The sequence below is a fragment of the Mus pahari genome, chromosome 3, assembly GCF_900095145.1.
Source record: "Mus pahari chromosome 3, PAHARI_EIJ_v1.1, whole genome shotgun sequence".
Classification (NCBI taxonomy): domain Eukaryota; kingdom Metazoa; phylum Chordata; class Mammalia; order Rodentia; family Muridae; genus Mus; species Mus pahari.
This window is the reverse complement of record NC_034592.1, coordinates 47,156,050-47,176,274: the sequence shown is the minus strand read 5'-3', so window position 1 is coordinate 47,176,274 and position 20,225 is coordinate 47,156,050. Positions and strand designations below refer to the sequence as shown.

The following is a 20,225-nucleotide window of genomic DNA, read 5'->3' as shown; positions in this document are numbered from 1 at the left end:
CAGGCTTCTAATACTGGCATGAACTGCGGGTGAATTTCTGAAGTCATGTTCCCTGGCTGTCACAACGAGTAATAGGAAAATTCAATTTATAAAAAATTAGGCGAGGCAGCAGAGGCATGCTTTTCGGTCTAGAACAAAGAAGATCAATCCTGGCACAATGGCAGCATGACATTTGTGGACTTTGAAGATTCCAGGCTTCCTCTTCATTAATTAGAGAGAATCAAGAGTTCTGCTGGTTAATTATTTGCAGAAAATCGTGCGCTGCAAAAGCAGATGCCAACTCACGGCTGCTCCAGCCAGCTGCAGCTCCCCCATGGTAATTAAGTACTGTGTCAGCCCCTGGCTACATCATCTTGTTGGCAACTGTACACTCAGATGGCCACTACCATCTACCACCCACCCCAGCCCCAATCAGGCAGAACTAAATTTTCTAGCACAGAGTTATCAAGAGGTTAATATTGCTCTGGGGGGGGGGAGGGTGGCCCCCCACACAGGTAGATATTTCAAATGCTAACCACCACAATAGTTGAAAGCTCTGAGTCACCCACTCTCTTAAAGAGTATGTTGAGTGGGTCAAGAGATATTCCCATGTCAGGGCCAGTGGGTGGTTCTCTTGCAGTATAACACTGATAATAAATACATTGTGTTTATAGTTTATAATTTAAATACACAGTGATATATTGATACTCAAAGCTAGGGTCCTTTTCAGTTGCAAAGGTAATAAATGCTCACAACATCAACAGTAAGCAATGTGGAAGCAGGTAAGGTACAAATTTTTTTTTTTCTGTGAGCCTTTTGATCCCAGTCTCCTGAAATATAGGGGTGTCTTTCTAGACTCCCCTCAGGCTACAGGTTTGAAGCAGTTTCCCACTACTCAGACACTGACAGCCACACTGCTTTTCCATTAGCCCTCCTCAGCTTCTCTGGGTCCCCAAACCCAGCTGCAGATGCAACATCAGACTCCAGGCCCAGCTTTGGAGTCTCGTTAATGGCTCTGACCATGTGCTGTAGAAATGCAGGGACACTGGCATCTGCTTGTATGATTTGAACTGGAGAACAAGAGGTGAATCCAGTAACACCACTGCTGGGTGAGCAGTACGGCCATGAGGCCAGTCTTTTATTAGAGCACACATAGAGTTTGGAAGAGCATGGAAGGACAGTAGCCTCATAAAAGTCACCAGTGCTGTTCAAGGGAACAGATGCTTTCCGTCCACTTGCACCTGCTGGGGAAACAACCAGGATACAATGTTACCACTCTAGAAATAGACTTCTAACCTCAGCCCAAGCTCAGCCGGAGCGAGCGCATTTATCACCGCCAAGGCAGCAGACAGCCCAGAGCCAAAACACTTATCTGTCTTCTCCATCAGTTTCTTGGGGAATTTATCCAAAGGACCTCAGAGCTAGATCTAGACTGACCAGGGTATCTGATTGGCATTTGGAACCCTCTGGCAATGAGGCGAGTGACTGCCTTGCACGGTTTTCCCCAATGACCCAAATTGCCTGGGGTGTTTTGACATATGTTGTCATAAAGGCACTTGGGTCATTTCACAGCCCAGTTATTGAAAGTATTTTAAACTCTTTCTGCAGGCAACTAAGGTTGTAATGTTAACCCGAGGGCCCTCAGATATGTTCTTAAGTTACTCTTCACATCCAAAATAGAAGTTTGTAACTTGTGCTCTGTCTGCTAGACTGTTTCTCTGATTAGAGATTTCTCAATGTGTGAGGGGTGGGTGGGGAGAGGGCTGGAGGAAGGTGTTGTTAGTGTTCTGCTGGCCCCGAGTGATGCTGGAAGTGGCACGGTGTGAGCCCTGTTCTGTTTCTTAGCACTTTGGTGTAGTATCTGCTCAGGACTGGGCTGTTCATTGGTAGTGTTTTTGTGACACAGGGCATGATTTTTAGCTTAATGTGTTCACTTGGCTGGGCCAGAACACCCAGTTATTTATTTAAACCCTGATCCAGATATTCCTGGGAGGTACTTTGGAGCCGTTACTGACATCTGCTATCAGCTAGTTTTAAAGATTGCTCTTGATAGCCTGGCTGGCTCACATTCCTTCAATCAGCTCAGGCCTTTAAAGCAAAAAAAAAAAAAAAAGAAAAGAAAAAAGAAAAAAGAAAAAAGAAAAAAGAAAAGAAAAAGAAATCCAGACTCAAATCCATAGCACTAGCCCTGATATTCCAAGCTTTCTAGGCCTCTAAGGAGTTTGGCCAGCCTCAAGAATTGGATGAGCCAATTCTTTAAAACAAAACAAAACAAACAAACCCAAAGCACCAGGTAAACAACAACAACCCCCCCCCCCGAATGCCTCTGTGTGTCTTGTGTGTCTAAATTCACCCGTTATCTGTCAGAGAGCCCTGCTGTGTGTGGGTAAACCCTGAAAGTCACTCATCCCCTGATCTACATGCAGGGCAGTGTGCTAAGTGTTAGGTGTCGTGTAATGACTGAACAGGCAGTCCCTGGTCTCAGGCCATGGCTTAAGGCAGGGGGACAAGGCAGCTGAATGATGAGGAAGCAAGACCTGAGTACCAGGAGAAACACGCCCTTGGGAGGAGAAAGCTGTCTTCTCCACCTTATCTGCAGGTGACTTTCTTCAGAATTCCCCTTTCTGGTGTGAGAACATCTCTTCAACATGACCTCACTTCCTTTTCTGAAGGCGTGGGGTTTCCCTTCAGCCTGGAAGCTTCAGGAAAGGCCTGGTTTGGGTTCCTTGCCGAACACACACACTTAGCATAGGCAGGGTGCCTAATAAGGGGACTCTCTTTGTAGAGGGTCTCTCGAAGTGCCACCTTTCAAAAATAGGGTTTTAAACGTGATGTTATCTTGTTCTTTAAAAAAAAAAAAAAACCTCATTTAAAAAGAAACACAAAGAAAGCAGCAAAGAAGCAAGACTATGGGAAGGGTGGAAAAGAAGGTAAGAGGGTTTGTTAGCCTTTCGCTGAAGCGAGTTTGGACAGGCTGAGACTGGCTGTCACCAGGGTTCTCTTTCTGAGAAAGAACACGACCAGTCCTTTCTTCTTCCCCTGAGATGGGTGGGTAGTGGCACAAAGAGAAGAAAGAGCTCTGGTTAATCACCAAGGCCTGTGTGTGCTGCCAGAGTTCAGGCAAAAGGGACTGAATCCACAGAGCGCACCATGGGTGAATGGAAAGTAAGTGTCAGTTTCCTCCTGGAGACTCAGTCTTCAGTTGCTCTAAGACACTCTTAATAAATATGATGCAAACCTATAATGAGTATGATTTACAGATCACCTCCTAGAGTTTTGCAAGACCGCTCTTGGTGGTCCCAGAACCATTTCAATCTCCACTCAGAAACCCTACCATGGCAACCCTGCAGTTTCCATGATTTCAAAGCAGCTCTTATCCGAGAACTTCCACAGTCTGGCACCAAATAATGCCCTCCGCAGGAACATCCTTTCTCCAGTCTCTCAAGGACTCCCTCCCACCCACTGGCCCACTACAGGACCACCTGAGAGAGAGCTCTGACCAGACTGCTAGAATCCCGCCACAGCCTCCCTTCCTCCCATACCCACTTCCTCTTCTTCTCCCGCTTGCCCCGTCTGAGCTGACCTGTAATTCAGGTGTGATGTCTGTCTACAAGTGTGCTGATCTTCAGAAGATCATAAACTACTTAAGATCCTTAAGAGCCATGACTTGCCCACTCTGCAGCTTCTGCTGTTTCTAGGGCACCAACATAAATATAGGCGGTGCAGCCGTTACAGCCGACACCAACATGAGTGAACATAAGAGGTGCAGCTGTTACAGCCCACATCTGGAGAGGCGATGGGAAACAACAGGTGGTTCTCCTGGAGTCTGGGCCTAATCTAGGTGACCTGACTGCAGTTCATGTTTTAGAGCACATCACAGACTACAGTCTATGTGAGCATTTCAGTTGATCTTTTAAAATATTTTGAAGTATTGTTTATATATGAACTGCGCAGTGTGAAAATTCAAGGCTTGTAGAGGCCATGGCAGGAATAGGAGAAGTGCAGGTCAGACCAGCTCTGCAGGCTTTGTGGCCTGGCTTTTCCTTGACCTTTCCAGGTGCCTCCAAACTTACACTGGAGACTGAGCCTTACTTTAGGTCCATTTGTTTCCCAAAGGAGACTCAGTCCCCACCGCTGCCACCCCGAGGCCCCTCAGGAATCATGAATTTGCAGGCATATACATCCATGCTAAACATCTGCTGACATCATTTTCCAGGTCTTACAAGTTTCCTGTTTTCACAATTCAGATATTTGCCCATGAATTAACAGTTGGCTCCTCTGCTGAAAATTATCCACCCACTTTTGAGGGAGAGTCCATGAGCCAGTATTGATGCCCAGCATGATGAAGGGCAAGCCCACTGACCCTGTTTGTTTCCCCTTAAGGGGTTGCCTGTCATCTGAGTGATGCAGACACCTGGGAGGGCTCTGCCACCCACAACTGCTCTGGTGATATCCTAGCCGTGGATGCCACCGTCATTCAGCAGCCTTCATACTGAAGGCACAGACAATGAGGGGGTCGAGCTACTCCACGCTTCAGCTTCTCACACTGCTCAAACTGAGACCAGTGCTTTATAAAATGAAGGGTGGTGGTGGTGGCTTACAGCTTTGAAGGCTGAGAGTCCTAGCTCAGGCGAGAACCTTGGGTGACCTCAAAACTTGGTAGATAGAATCACCCAACTCAGTTTATGCTGACGAAGCCAACAGAAGAGAAGTCATGAGGTGGGAGAGACTGAAGGAGGGGCCAGGTTCCCTTGGTAACAGCTGTGCTTGTGGTGGCCAATCCTGTTAGAGAACTAGCCGGCTCTTACAGGAAAGAGTATAAATCCTTCCCAAGCTGAAGTCCTATGACATCATACCACCTAATGCTGTGACTCTTTAATACGGTTCCCCATATTGGGGTGACCACCAATCACAACATTGTTCTCATTGCTACATCATAACTGTCATTTTGCTACCGTTAGGAATCGTAACGTGAATATCTGCTATGCAGAATATCTGATATGTGACCCCTGCAAAAATGTTCGTCAACCTCCAAAAGCAGTTGCAACCAACTGTACTGGCTCTGCCAGTAAAAGTCAAAGAGCCCTCTGAGCGAGGAGCCAGGCTGGTTATAGGAAAGATAGAAAGAAGATGCAAGAGGCAGCTATGGGAGGGCTATAGGTCATTACCACACCAGCAGCAAGCATGTTTCTCGTAGCCTTCAGTGCTGTAGGAAGCAAAGCCACAAGCTAATAGAAACAATTTTGCTAAAATGTACAAAAGACATTTGTTCCGGTCCCCCAAACCTCTCTGTTCCTTCCACTAAGAATCTTCAACCCCTCACCTTGAGCCTCAGGTCCGTCTCCTCTTATCGTTCCGTGCCTCCGCAGGCCGGGAAATCTGCCAACAGGCCCTGACCTGCCAGGCCCTGACCTGACTTAACTCTGCCTGGCAGGCCAACCTTCTCTCTCTCTCTCTCTCTCTCTCTCTCTCTCTCTCTCTCTCTCTCTCTCTCTCTTTTCTCTGCTTCCGAGAAGTAACAAAAGGCTCCTGACACCAACAGACTGAGAACCAGTGTCTTAAAGCATTTCTCATCTTTCAGTACCTTTACCATGGGGGAGCCAAGGTTCTGGCGTGTGATCCTGTAGAGAAACACCGCATCCAAGCCACAGAAACCTCCTCTAAGACCAGACTTGGCCAGCCTGGATGCAGCTACCTTCATCCTTCTGAGAATACAGGGAAAGGGCAGATACTCCTTTGGTCACCATCCTGTCTCCTATTGCAATACTCACTGGTATGGGAGGGATGGTGCCTACACAACTTCAAGAAAGACTCAGTTCTGTTTGGAGTGTTCCTTTCTCAGCATATGGCCCCCCCGTTACAGGCTTTCCTTCCACATGGTCAACAGTCTCACTTGTTCTAAATTACAGACCCCTTCAGTCTTTTATTCCTGTCCTCACACATTTGTTAGTAGGAAGAAATAAAAGCTGCCTTGATGTTAATGTGCCCTGGTGAATAATGCCTTCCCTCTCCAAACACAGAAACTGATCCTGTGCTGATGAGCAGTTAGATGAAAGGCTTTTCCCACAAGCCTTCCTTCTTAAAGGAATCCCTGCAAAGGGATAGTCATATGGAAGTCTTAATAGGTACCCAGGAGAGCGCTAATGGGTCCTGTGACCATGTTTTATTGCTATCAGGGATGGGAAGAGAATGTAGAGACAGACTATTAACTACAAAGGTGATTTGAGACGTCAACTACAACTCCTGCTCTGTAAGGTTACTGAGGACTCTGCGTGGGATGGTATATGGAAAGAGCTTGCTACACTGTGCAACAGCCGGCAATTACAAGGGTCCATGTATCACGCACCATCACAGTCGGGTTGCAGGAGGCAGCTTGAAGAAGAAAAGATTTGTGGCTGTGAAGACCTGCCTTGCCACTTAGTAGCTGTGGGAATTTAGCAAACTCATGCTCTGTCTATAGAGGGTGTGATGGTTTATACATGTTTGGCCTAGGGAGTGGCACTATTAGGAGGTGTGACCTTGTTGGAGGAAGTGTGTCACTGTGGGCATGGACTTAAGACCCTTCCTTATCCTAGCAGCCTGGAAGTAAGTCTTCCACTAGCAGCCTTCAGATGAAGATGTAGAACTCTCAGCTCCCCCTGCACCATGCCTGCCTAGATGTTGCCCAGCTCCCACCTTGATGATAATAAACTGAACCTCTGAACCTGTAAGCCAGCCCCAATTAAATGTTGTCCTTATAAGAGTAGCCTTGGTCATGATATCTCTTCACAGCAGTGGAACCCTGACTAGGACAGTGGGATTGATAAGGAATAGAAAGTGCAGTGGAATTTGCGGCAATGGCTAGTGTGTAAAGAACACACAGATGACTATATTTCCATGGTGGCTATAAACCACTGGGTATTATCCCATCTCTATGCGTGTGTACCATGATGCCTTCAACGGGTCATTTCTCAGCTTATGTATTTCACAAACATTTTTGTACATCTTCATCACACATAAAAATAATATATAATTTATATAATTATACTCTGCAGATTTGAAAGTTTAAAAAGTATCTATGTGCTAACTTAATGATGCCAAAACATCATAGACCATTTAATACGCGGAACACACTCTTGATGGAATCTTTCCCTCATCAGACACATCTCGCCTTGAGAAGCACTAGCTTTAGTTCTCAGAAAAAGTTATTTAAGTTCAAGTCAAGGAGACTGTCTAGCTAGTTGTGGGAAAGTGAGCACTTCAGGCAGGGGGACTAATAACAGAGGAACTAGAAGGGGCTTCTTGGTGCTGCTGGAAGTGATCATGAGCAGAAGGCGAAGCCAGGCTCAAAAGGACTTGGCAGACCTTGCCTGTGGAAGACAAAAATCGAACTGCTGTGAGTGAGCAACACCCACAGGTCAATTAGAGTACCACTGCTATTAGGTGCTACCCACTGCTTCCTTCCTCCTAGCTCTAATGTCACTAAACACATAGGACACTAAAGGTACTATCCTGCATGCAGTAGACCTGGCAAGCCCAGAGTGTCAGTGCAGTCACATATAGAGATGGGGTCTGAGACATCTATGAAAGCATAGACCTCTGGGGTGGCAGGGGTGGGAAACGCACTTCAGGCAGGGGGATGAGGACTAATAATTGGATGGCATCTGCTATATCAGACAGCTGGAAAAAGAACATTCCAGGTGAGACAACACTGTTAGGGGTATGGGACAGTTGAAAAGGGAATTTGGTTAGAATGTGTAAGGACAGGGGAGGTATAGCTTAAGTTAGATCGGGGAGTCTTGGAAACTGTGTACACTAGCCATCCATTCATTATCCAAAAACAGTTAATGAGCATCTTCATTAGTCCGAGTTACTGTTGCTGTAATGGAACACGGTGACCAAAAGCAAGTTGGGGAAGAAAGGGTTTATTTCACTTTCTCTTCCACATAAGTCAGAACAGGAATTCATGGCAGAGACCTGGAAGCAGAAGCAGACACAGAAGCCATGGAGAAACTCAACTGGCTTGTTCCTCATGGACTTGTTCAGTCTACTTTCTTATAGAGCCCAGACTATCTCCACCCACACTGGGCAGGGCCCTCTACCGTCAACCATTAATTAAGAAACTGCACTACCTTGCATGCCTACAGCTGGATCCTACGGATGCATTTTTCTCAGTTGAGGTTCCCTCCTCTTGGATGACTTCCGTCTATGTAAAGACAAGACAAAACCCCAGATAAAACAAAACAAAGCTAGCAAGCACAAGGAGTATTGTCCAGTGCACCAAGCACTCTGCTACTGAGTGCTAGATGCTTGAGGAGAGAATGGTAATACAATAGACAGTACGCTCGTCTTTACGGAGCTTACAGTTCTGGTGTTGAGAGGACTAAATACACAATCAGCATCGGTGCTACAGCTCAGGAATGGTAAAGAGTGGATTCCATCCCAGGAATGGGGGGTCAGGGGTGGCTAAAGGGCAGGCAAGCGTGAAGAAGGATTGGGTTCAGTGAGCACAGGAGCCTGGGAGAGTGCCATAGCTGGGCTGAACACCGAGGCAGTGTGAGACCGCGGATGGAGAGGACGGTACTCTCTGGGCCTCTGTAGAAGTCGAAGTCTTATCCGACTGTGATGGGAACTGAGTTCTTCCCCTGCTGGCAAGGGGTGTCGAACCTGCCCAGGTAGGAGGGCTACAGAGTGGGAGGACATGAGTTGTGGTCGAGGGCAGTGGGCAGAAGGAAATTCTACATGAAGACAATATGCTTAATTCTGATGCACAAGGGGGCATTCTGGGTGGGTTAGGAGTCTAGGACTCCATCTTCCTCCTCTTCCTCTTGCTGCTGTAGGTACCTCCTGGAGGGGCAATCCTGCAAACTTGACGTTGGGAAAGTGGCTTGGGTAGTAGGTGTGTAGGATTGCTACAGACGCTGCATGTAGGACGGGAGTTTGAGGCTCGAGGCAGGAAAGGAGCTGTTTAACTGGGGGGAGGGAAGGAAGCAAACAGCTAACGTGGACCGGTGGCTAACACTGGCAGCTGATACAGGCTGGGAAAGCAGACCCGGTAAGGGGCAGAGGGGATGAAGCAATTTGACAGTTTGGTTCATGGATCTTGGCTCATGTATGTGGATTGGCACTCTCTGTAGCATAGGGTGAACTCTGTGGGTGTTTTCATTGGGATGCATGGTCAGGATGGAGATGAGGAAGGCAGAGAACAACTTCTATTTGGTCCTTGTTTTTGCTGGGAACTGCACCCCAGACCATGTACGTAATCAGCTGGCGCTATCTCCTTGGGCTATATCCCCAGCCTTTTCTGTGTGATGAGTGATTATTATCAAATGGTTGGACTGGATTTGTCTTCTTTCTATGCCGGGCATATTTATTTTATTTTTAAAGATGGAGTCTCACAATGTAGCCCTTGCTAGCCTAGAATTTGCCATGTAGATCAGATTGGCCTCAAACTCAGAGATTCACCTGCCTCAGCTTGCAAAGTGCTGGGATTAAAGGCATGTACTATCACACCTAGCTGTCCTCAACACTTTTTATCTATAGTATACCCTATCATATATCTTCAATAATTCATTGTCTACCCCTTTCAGGATGCAAACTATATGGGGGCATTGTATGACTCAAACAAGGAAGAGCACCTTCAAACTTGAAAGCTCGGCTGGCCCTGTTTGGTAGCCTGTGATCTCTTGCTTGAATGTCTACATAGAGAGGAACGAAATATTCTATGGAGAAAAAAATTTTCCTTCAGAGGAAATGAAATCTTTCTCATGCTGTTCAGGGGTATTGGCAACTATCAAAAAAATTCAATAATTCCCCTTTTGTTTTTGTTTGCTTAGATTTTTTTTTTTTTGAAAAAATAAATCAGTTATAATGACTAAGATTTGGGAATAGGATCAATACAAGTATGGTAGATATTTTAGTAAGTCTTTTATTTCCTACAGAACAAAGACAGCTGTATAATAGTGCACCATGCTATAATGGAGTTGACTTCCTCTTAGTAGGGTGAGCCGGATGTCCTTGGAGCCTCCATGCTTTGGATAGAAGAGGAATAAACCTTCAGGGACCTGGAGGCACTTTGGCCTTGCCATCTAGATGAGTCACAGAGTTGGCCTGCCAGGACACCACTTCTTCATCCTTTGAATGTGGATGATAATGCTTGTTCTTCTTGACCTCACTAGACAGTGAGCAGGACAGATAACATCTTAGAAGTGAAGCTGTTCATAAGGATTTAAAAACTCTAGACGAGTGGCAATCTAAGTTACCAAGCAGTTACATCTGGCCACCATATTCATAACCTAGGGAATAGGGAACTTCCACCTCCAGACAGCACTCAGGGGCTGGCATTCTTCTGGAATCCTTATCATTAACAAAAGTGGGCAGTTCAAATCTTAAGAGCTCTAAAAGCTGTATTTACACAAGGAGAGGCCAAAAAAGAACAAAAGCTGTGTTGAGCGAGTTTTATATATCTTATCTACGTTTTTCCCCCTGACTGGATAAGGCCTTGTGCACTTTAGAATTGGAAAGGGGGGAGAGGGTACAAGCTCTCAGGGTATGACCCAGATCAAAATCTTCCTGTGTCAACTGCAGAATAAGGAAACATTTTCCCAGGAGGCCTGACTCAGGTATCTGGAATGCAGACCTGTCTATAAATAACCTAGGTATTCGGCACTCTTATTATTTTTTTTCTGCCTGAGTTATTTGGGGATTTCAGTTCACTCTAGTAAATGATTAGTGCATGTCCTTGTAGAATAAATGCTGTGCGATGAGATGAATTCAAGAAGGATGGACAACCATCTAAGCCATCCCTCTTGTCAGCTGGAGAACCCTAGGCACTCAGCATCTTTTACTCTGAGACTCCCCTACCGATGTGCTCACCAAGGATTCCTCAAAGGCAAACCCAACTAACCCTTGTTCTACTTAAATGGTGACCACACAGAGCAGGAGTTTGACATAGCTGTCCTGAAGGATAGGCCGTGTCACTGGATGAGCACTAGTCCCCATGTGACTCTACAGCTCATCTATGTAAAGAGAGGACTTTCCGGCTTTGAACATGCCACACGTCAAAAGCCAGCAACTGCCAGTCCAGTTTAGCACATACCAACCATTTCACCAAGCAGGTCTTCGTAGACAGCTGAGGCTGCATCCCACACGGAGTCTCGGGCAGACTTTACAATTTACAAGTTTACCATGTGTGTTCACAGGTTTTATTTCAGTAGGGTTCATCAATAGGTAAGCAAGTCCACAGACACCCATGAGAACTCAAGGGGTCTGGCCTTTGGGCTTAAATTGGAACAAGTCAACGACTAGCTGGGGCTTGATGGTGTCTGCTACCTTTATCCAAGGAATGGAAATTTCCGTTTTTCAGTCTCTGCCACTCTTCTCTAGTCTCCACCTCCAGCTGGTCTACTTGATGGCATCCTCCAGATCCCCATGGCCACTGGCAAGTCTCAGTAGCTGGGTACACAAAACTCCCTGCTAAGGATGTTTTCTTAAAAATCTGTTGAAGTGGAGATGGAAATGGAGATAACAGAGAGGGGGGGGGTTAAAGAGAGTTACAAGAAACACAGAGGGAGGGAGGGAAAGAGAGAGAGAGGGAGGGAACAGGAGGGGGGAGGAGACAGAGAGAGACAGAGAGAGAGATTTATGTGCTAGCATGATGTGGGTGAGAACACCACTCCTCACAGGGAAAGCCATTAGTGTCCTGGCAGAGGGAGGGAACTGTAAGCCAAATGCACCTCTGGAAAGACAAAGGATTAGGCACGGCAGTTCTGTCTAAGGGGAAGATAACAGAAATCACAAACCTAAGCCAGATGTGCAAGTGAACGTTCTCTGGAAGTCAGCCCAGAAGAAAGGATAAAGAAACATGAGGTCCTTGCATTTCATTTGGACCAATTAAAAATGATTTAGATATATAATATCCTTTTAAAAGGTGGGCACACTACACCTTTAAAATTCGACGCACAGCTGATACTTGTACATCTCCACTTAGACTCTTCACCTCTCATGGACCCCATGGTTGGTTACACATGGCAACGGCGTACTGAACAGACAGTAAAAGGGCAAGAAGTGGTTGATCAGCTTAAAAGTTTTGCCCAGAGATCTCCCAACCACTTGGTGGGGTTCAGAAGAGAGCCATCCTTATTGAGTCCCAGTTCTGTGCTATATAAAAATATAATAACTTTTTTTTTATTGTAGCTTAGGCATCCTAGCTAAATGGTAGCTAAAGGGTGAATCTGATGAACTGGGCTCACGATCTTGCCTCAGCTCCTACGGCCACTGTTGTTTACGCTCAGGGTGTCTCACTCTGCTCTCTCACCTCTAAAACTCGGAATAACTTTATCTAGCTTAAGAAGCTATTGTAGGGTCTTGAGAGATAACTCAGTGGTTAAGAACACTGACGGCTCTCCCAGAGGACCTAAGTTCAATTCCCAGCAACCACATGGTAGCTTACAAGCATCTGTAATGGGATCCAATGGCCTCTTCTGGTGTGTCTGAATTGAGAGGTCATGTACTGATATACATAAAATAAACAAATAAATGAAAGAAGCAGCAGCAGCTATTGTGAAGTTCATAAAAATGCCTTATGAGCTATAACTATAAACATTTAGCAAAAGGCAGATTAAGTTTAGGTGTGTTTCAGTGACTGCCCCCAGTGAGCTGGGTGCTTTGCTGCTGTGTCAGTCTGTCTTCACGCTTAGAATGCTCTGAATGGCACTGCTATCCAGTCCTTACAAGGTGGGAAACCAAGGCTCAGGAAATTAAGTATCAAGTCATACAAATGGAGAGTAACAGAACCAACCTCAACTTTGAAAATAGGTTTGATTTTTATTCCTAACAGAGAGAAAGTAAATCTAAACGAATGTGAAACTCTCTGAAACATTTTCATATTTTAAAGATGAAGAAACAGGGACTTTGTAATTATAGGACTGTACACAGATACATTAACAGCCAGAGGAACTTCTAATTGGGCACTACCCATTCATTCTGATTTTATATCCATTGAGCCCTCTCAGCTGAAGGTATCTCTTGACCATTGAGGCTTTTGGTTTTGGCCTGACAGAATCTCACAGTGTGGTTCTAGCTGGCCTGGAGCTCACTAGACCAGGCCTAGAACTCAGAGAGATCCACCTGCCTCGGCAGTGCTGGGGTTAAAGGTGTGAACCAGCACACACAGCATTAGGTTAATTTTAGGGTCTCAGATAAAAAGCTAATCTTTGAGACTGAACCTTTTCAGTGGAGGCTCAATGGGCCAGACTATGGGCAAATCCTTAGCTACTGACGATGACACTCCACTTGGCATGAGTGTACCTCAATTCCTCTTCGTATTCCCTGGGGGAATCTTTAATGAGATCTAGCTCCAGCCGGACTCATGCAGATAATAATAACAATAAAGATTATGATTCCATAACCACACATATACAAAGTATGAGACATTATCGCTTCTACCTCAGCGAGCGACAAAATTTTTTTTCCCTGTCCCTGCCGAATCTTCTCACCAAGTAACCTGATTGGCTGCATGAACACTTTAATGTTTTCCCGGCGCAATTCTTTGACACACACTGTTCCTGTTTCCCACCTGCCTTGTTCTAGAGTGTTCCCCAGTCATATCCTGTGGCCTTTCAGGTCAGGTTGAGTATGTCAAGCAGGCACTTCTCTGACCTCCAGCATCTATTACCTCACACACTACCTCATACTGTCATCAAACTACCTCAGAGATTTGTTGGTTTTTGTTTGTTTGTTTGTTTGTTCTTTTTTGTTTTTGTTTTTTTTAGATTTATTTATTTATTATCACTCCAGAAGAGGGCGTCAGATCTTGTTACAGATGGTTGTGAGCCACCATGTGGTTGCTGGGATTTGAACTCCGGACCTTCGGAAGAGCAGTTGGGTGCTCTTACCCACTGAGCAATCTCACCAGCCCGAGATTTGTTTTTTAATCTAACTACCCAAAAGGATCCTTGTGGCTACGTGTTGCGTACAGTACTGTACTTAAAATATTTTATTGATTAAGTACATGGATATACTTCTGTGTCATGAGGCTGGGTTTAAAATAGATATTTAAGTCCTGTCTAATTAAATAATTTTGGGGTTTGAAAACTGCATAGTCCTCTTTGAAGCAACAAAACTCTGCCATGGTTTGAAGGTCTCCAAGTGTCTAATTCTCCTGTCTCGGCCACATCTCTTAGGCCTCGAACGTGACTCACTCAGTCTTCCTGGGTTTCCATTTTTTTTTTTTCTTTTATATGTCTGCTTAAGAGTGCTAACACTGTGTGTTATTAATATCTTCAAGCAAAAGAGTGAGTTATCCTGCAAAGCATATAATCACAGTGACCCAGAAAGCAATCACACTCTATGGATAATGAAAACTTTGACCCCAGGTGAAACTGAAAAATGAATTGAAAACAGCCCTGCGCATCTCTCCTCATTCGGCAAAGCAGCACAGAATGTACAGGGGCCATGAGGAAACTCTCCATGCCCTGGAAGCGATGAGCAACCATGTGTGAGTAAGGCCAGAGGAACTCCCAGTTCTGGGAAAGATGATGGTGACATAGACTTGAGTCACTTCTCTGCAGTTTGTCAATAAAAGCCCCTGAGGGACAGTGCGGACTTTAGAGATAACGTCATGATGACATTCAGGGATCTGTAAGTTCCTGGGGCTCCCAGAAGGTTCTGTTCTCCCATCTCCACCCTTTTGGAGGTTTTCATGGAGTTGTGAAATTAGCAAACACAGAGAAATGGTGACTGTTGGCAAAGCAAGGCTCCCTTTGAAAGTCTGGGTTTGAGGCCCTTAGAGGCTGGACTGAAGGTTTTCCTGAGAACAGGCCTTCAGGTTTATGCTTAATTGTTCTGATGTGAGACTGCTATCAGAATACACAGACACAGACACAGACACAGACACAGACACACACACACACACACACACACACACACACACACACACACACCAGCCAGCCCCACCCTCAGTTGTCACCCTTGCTGCTACTGATAGTTCATCAGGGAAAACAGAACATTTGGCCATGTGAGTGTACTACACTCTCCTTGGGCTGCTTGCAAGAGCCTCCTTTGCGCTTCAAGACTGTAATTTAACATATTTGAAACCAAAGGATTCATCTGGCAGTGAGGATGGGGAGGGCATCCTGTCCTTTCTGTTGGACGTATCACTGTCTAGGCAGCTTGGGGAGCACCTAGTTCAGTCTACCTGCACCTGAGCACTCAGGAGCTTCTGCTGCCCATTCTTGTCATCTAGAGATTCTGGGGTCTTCTCAGTCTCCTCATGGGCATGTGACCTATCAGTATGTCCAGGCAGCCCGACCTGCGGAGGCCCCAAGGCTGTCTGTGTTCTCCAGGACCGACATGACCACCCTGTACTAGTTGCTGTTTTTCTTCTATTCAACTGCAGCTGAGTCCTGCCTTGCCCTTGCCTAGACTCCATCCTCAGGGACTCCTCTGTCATTGCTCTAGCTGCTCCCAGACTGCTTGCTCTCCATGTTCCTTTCTCTGCAATTCTCTTTCCTCTGATCTTTGCCTGGTTGGATCTCCTTCAATCTAATTTTATCACTTCCTCAGGGATGCCTTACCTGGCATTCTGCTCGAAGGACTCATCTAGATACTCCTCATTATATCACCCCAAATCAATTGTCTTCAGACATTTTACTATTAATTGTCTTATTGATCAATTTATTTACCTTTCATCTCTTCCCATTTAGATATTGTCTAGAAAAAGAAAAAAAAAAAAAGAACTTCCATGGAAATTATATGTACCATTGTGGCCTAGGCTGGTCTAGAACTAAATGTAGCCCAGGCTAGCCTGGAACTCACTATGTAACCTAAGCTGGCCTCAAACTTACAGCAATCCCCCTGTCGAGGTCTCCTGAGTGCTGGGATGATTGGCATAAGCTGCCACACTTATGTCCCTAAGCATCATAATGGTCAGTGGGCTACTAGATGGCCAGTAGCCATTCCACAGTATCTGTGGGGCATTAGACAAAGGTCTAACCTCTTACAATCCAGAATTGGCCACTTGCAGCAGTTATAACTTGGAACTTTTACTTTAGCACGTTCAACCCTTGTGGAAACAGTGCAGGACCATTCGAAAAGAAATCAAGGGCCTTACTGCAGAGATGCCGTAAGCTGCATTCTACCTAATGCTAGGAAAATGAGTTCACTTCCGGGAGGGGCAAGGCTTCTCTTCTAGCAGAGAGACTGCAGGGTGGAAATAAGACCCGAAAGCCAGGGATTCCTCCACAGTCCCAGCACAGCTGCCAGTGAGCTCAAACTTGTCTTTTAGCTAGTCAGGAGGATCTGGCAAGTGGGGGATGGGCCCTAAAGAAGAATGGGGGCAGTTGGGGCAGGATTCGGGAGGGTGGCCCAGCAAGACTCAGGCCCCAGCTGAGACTAAAGCCAAAGCCAGAAGCCAAAGTCCAGTAGCTTTGGGATTCCAACTATGAAAGGCAAGCAGAGCAAGCAGCGAGCGAGCGGGTGAGGGTGCTTTTCCCAGCAGGCAAGAGGGTCATGGTTAGAGGAAGGAGGAATGCAGGGAATGCGGAGCTCTGCAGCAGGCACTTGGCAGCTGAGCAGAAGCTGAGGGTTAGCTTCATGCCACTGGAAGATAGGACCTACATAAGAGATGTGCGGTAAGGGTTTGCGAGAGCTGCCCTGGTGCTCTGAATTGTGCAGTAGTTTTAGCTCCCTCAAAGCTTTCTCTCAGGTCACCAGTTCTCCATGTCCTCAGTACCCCAAAGCTCATGTGCTGACGGAAAGACTTAGCCCCAACAGAGGAACTGGGACACACGGCATCGACATAGTGACAGCTTTCAACGGCCAACAAACCATGAACATCCAAGCTCTACAAACGGGTTTCTGAGCATGTTTGATTCCTCCCATGGCCTTATCCCAGAAGGAGAGACTTTGAGAAAAAAGATTCGTGGAGGGCCGGGAGTTTCTCAGCTGGAGCAATCAGCTAGAAACATTTGAGTGGAAGTGAGGTCTAATTGGCCCCCACAGACTGGTGAGGCCCGGGGACATTTGGTTACACACCTGCCAAGAAGGCTCAGCAGACAGGTTCAGACTTACCCAGTTGGAATGCAATTAAGTATCAATGCCAAGGGGAAGCCAAAGGCAGAACAACAACCCTGTTGTGGAGCCCTGCATCCCACAGGCTATGGGCAAGATGCTCCAGGCCCATCCCTGCTCAGCTCCTGCATCGAAATAGGCATAATTAATTAATATGAGCAGACCGTAATCGCTCTGCCCGGGGGCTGCAGTCTACACACATTTACAAAATATGGAAAAGAGCTTCCTTCCTATGGCACTGCAATTCCCACGGAAAAGATCAAAATATCTGTAGCAGTCAGGTTCCAGAGAGACTTGAGCTATGAAGTTATTATTTCAGAGTTAAATACAAACACATGTAACTTGTCTTTTATATTGTTAGCAAAGCAATCTCAGAATGGTGTATGGGAGGGCGGGGGCTTTACCCTAGCTCCTGGCACAGCCTGGAAAGCCTTGCTGGGATCCTGCACGTAGTAGGTACTCAGCATGTGTTCAGAATCAAACGGCAGCAGGAAATAAAGGTTCCTTCTGACCCTGTGCTTAGCTCCGGGAGCAAAACCACGCAGTGCGCTATGACAGACACACTTAGCTTCTAACACCCAGCAAGCCAGGTCCTGTTCCTCACCAGCCTTCCCAGGAAACAAACTCTACAGAAACCCAGCTGCATCAGAGAAAAATAAGGAGAGGATGAAATGGTTCCACCTATGACATAGCTCAGCAATGTCCATTCTGCAAGAGTCACACATTTGGTTTCATTCCGTTTGTTGGAAGTGGTGTGTGCAGGTGTGTGTGTGTGTGTGTGTGTTTACATGTGCATGCATGATCTATGAGATGTGTATACACCTGTCTTTATGTGCTAGGTTAACAGAATGGCAAACATTGTTTCAGTCTGGGGGCCACAGGGGTGAGCATTGCACATGCCCCAGATTAGCAGCTACAATATAAGTTCTTAGGTACATGAACTGTAAACTTAAGCTTTGGGCAGTGAGCAGTTGTTGTATAGACCTATAAAGCAAGAGCTGTAAAAGCAAGCTTTGAATCAGAGCATGGGATTGGGGAAGGGTGAAACAAGAAGGGGAGGCTTTGTGACAAAAGGCCATGACAGTGTTCACCCTGTTTTAAGAGACTGGTTATAGTGGCATAAGGGTGTCACATCTCCATCTAATTTGCCCTTCCTTAAATGAGCCACCCTGCGGCAGTTTATCTGGTGATACTGGTTTGTGCGCAACCCAGGCAGGGTCACCACTAGCCTTAGGAAGCTGTCTATCTGTCTCACAGCTGGATGTCACCCAATGGGTCCCATAGGGACTGTCAGGTAGCTCAGGCAGTTTCAGGACGGCAGCATTATGCATTAGCCAAGCAAGGGACTCATTGTGACTGCTGTTGCTGCATAACCTAGCTGCAGTCACTCAGAAGGCGATGTATCCTTTAGGAAATACATCAGTCCTGAAATGGTATCCAGTCACTTTAGAGAATCCAGGTTCCCTGACACCTTGACTTTATACTTGTAAGCTTTGTAGTATTCACCTGTCAAGGTGTTCTAGAATACCATGGATCTGAAATGCTCAGAAGGACTCACAGGTGGGCCTTGCTGGCTCAGTGCTTGCTCTGGATAACAAAGCAGCCCTACTTTGAAAACGAAGGTTCTTTCCATTGGCTGTTCTTTCTGAAAGGGCAGTGACTCATGTGTCCCCTGAACATTAGAGCTAAAGGTGAATGAATCATCCACAAGACAAGAAATCCCTGCTTTGACCATGAAGACGCAGGTGTAGAACTCAAAAGCCAAGCCAGACGTGACAGGGACAAGCCAGCAGCCCTTAACACCCCCCCCCCAACCCGAGCAGAGCCCTGCTAAGCCTCAAATAAATTTAACCCAGCTTTTCTTCCAGTGCCTTTCATTTTTATTTATTACTATCCATCGGGCCAGAAGCAGAATACTGAAAACGTTTCCGGGGATGCCTGAATTTTCAGCGTATTTGCAGGCAGCCGGGAAACAGCAGGAAGAAGGGTTTATAGATTCGAATTATCAGACAGGCAATTTCCCAACCCTCAGCTTTTGAACTTGATTTCAATTAAATAAATGTACAGGTGTTAATGAGACCAAATCTCTGAATCACGGGGCGGGGGTGGGGCGCTCTCATAAATCCAAATAACATCCCAACCCCATAGCATTGACATCATTAGTGAGAACACTACAGGTGGGTCTTCCAGGCACCTAGGAGGACAACTGAAGAGGGCAGAGACCTCAGAGGTCAGAAAGGACGGGATAGGTACGGAAGACGCTGGCACACCTAGTACCAGGGTAGAAAGACAGGGTTTATACAGCATAGTGGGTCTTTTCGGCCACACAGGGGCAGTATCCATGCATGATTTTTTTTTAAGTTTATTCAGCTTCATACTGGCTATTTGTGTTCTCATCTAAGCTAGGTTTACCACTTCTGTGCTAGTCACAGTGATAGCAGTGGCTGCGCCTTTGCTGTAAGCAAACTCCAAAATGGCTGCCGACTTACACGTCCTATCTGCACTCTACAACCCAGTCTCTCATCTCACCTGCCCTCGCCCTCCCGATATCGTATCTCTGGTTCCAGCCCCACTAGCTGATTTGCAGCTTCTGGCACACAAAGCCTCCTGACAGATGACCCACACGCCCTCTCCTCCAGAGATGCTGCTTGCCTCTTGGGCTTCTCTATTTGAGTTAGCGCCTTGGAGAAAACCACTGACTAGATCCTAAATAAAAGAGCAAATGGCTTTTCCTACTAAGCCAGTGACTACTTGGTGAGTGAACCAGCAAGATGCCAAACTCCTCCGAGGTTCCTGACCTTTTGCTCCATCCACAGTTGTCTCTTAAACCTGGGAAGTTCCGAATGACACACACAAGCAGGCTGAATTAGCCACACCTGTCATCCTGGAGTCCCACTGTCTCTGTGGTGACTAATCTAGGCTGTCAACTTGAGTGGACTGGGGAGTGTTCTGGAGCACTCTTCAAGCAAGCACACTTCAGAGCACATCTGTGGGACATTCCCAGACTGAGGCTGACTCTGAGTGTGGGTGTCATCACCCAATAGTCCGGTACCCTGCCTCAGTGGACCAGAAAAGGAAGAAAAGTGATTCTGCCGGTAGAGACCTTGTCTCTGCTTTCTGGTCACCCTGGCGAGCTGCTCTGTCACAGTTTCCCTGATGTCATGTGTGGGACTGTGAAAGGTAGCCTTGTTCCTTGT

The 20,225-nt window shown here is 46.3% G+C and overlaps 1 protein-coding gene across 6 annotated transcripts in view; it reads left to right on the top strand.

The window, feature by feature from the left end:
• The window catches only part of Itgb6 (integrin subunit beta 6), a 121,992-nt gene that overhangs the window by 8,476 nt on the left and 93,291 nt on the right, over positions 1–20,225 (top strand). For 4 of the 6 annotated variants that reach the window (XM_029536477.1, XM_029536479.1, XM_029536478.1 and 1 more), the window contains exon 1: positions 8,511–8,633. The exons of 1 other annotated variant lie outside the window; for it this stretch is intronic. The gene's annotated coding sequence lies outside the window, so the exon portion shown is untranslated. Of the gene's footprint in view, positions 1–8,510; positions 8,634–14,333; positions 14,456–20,225 lie in introns of those variants that run through there. One more of the 6 variants, XM_029536480.1, reaches the window with a different exon arrangement.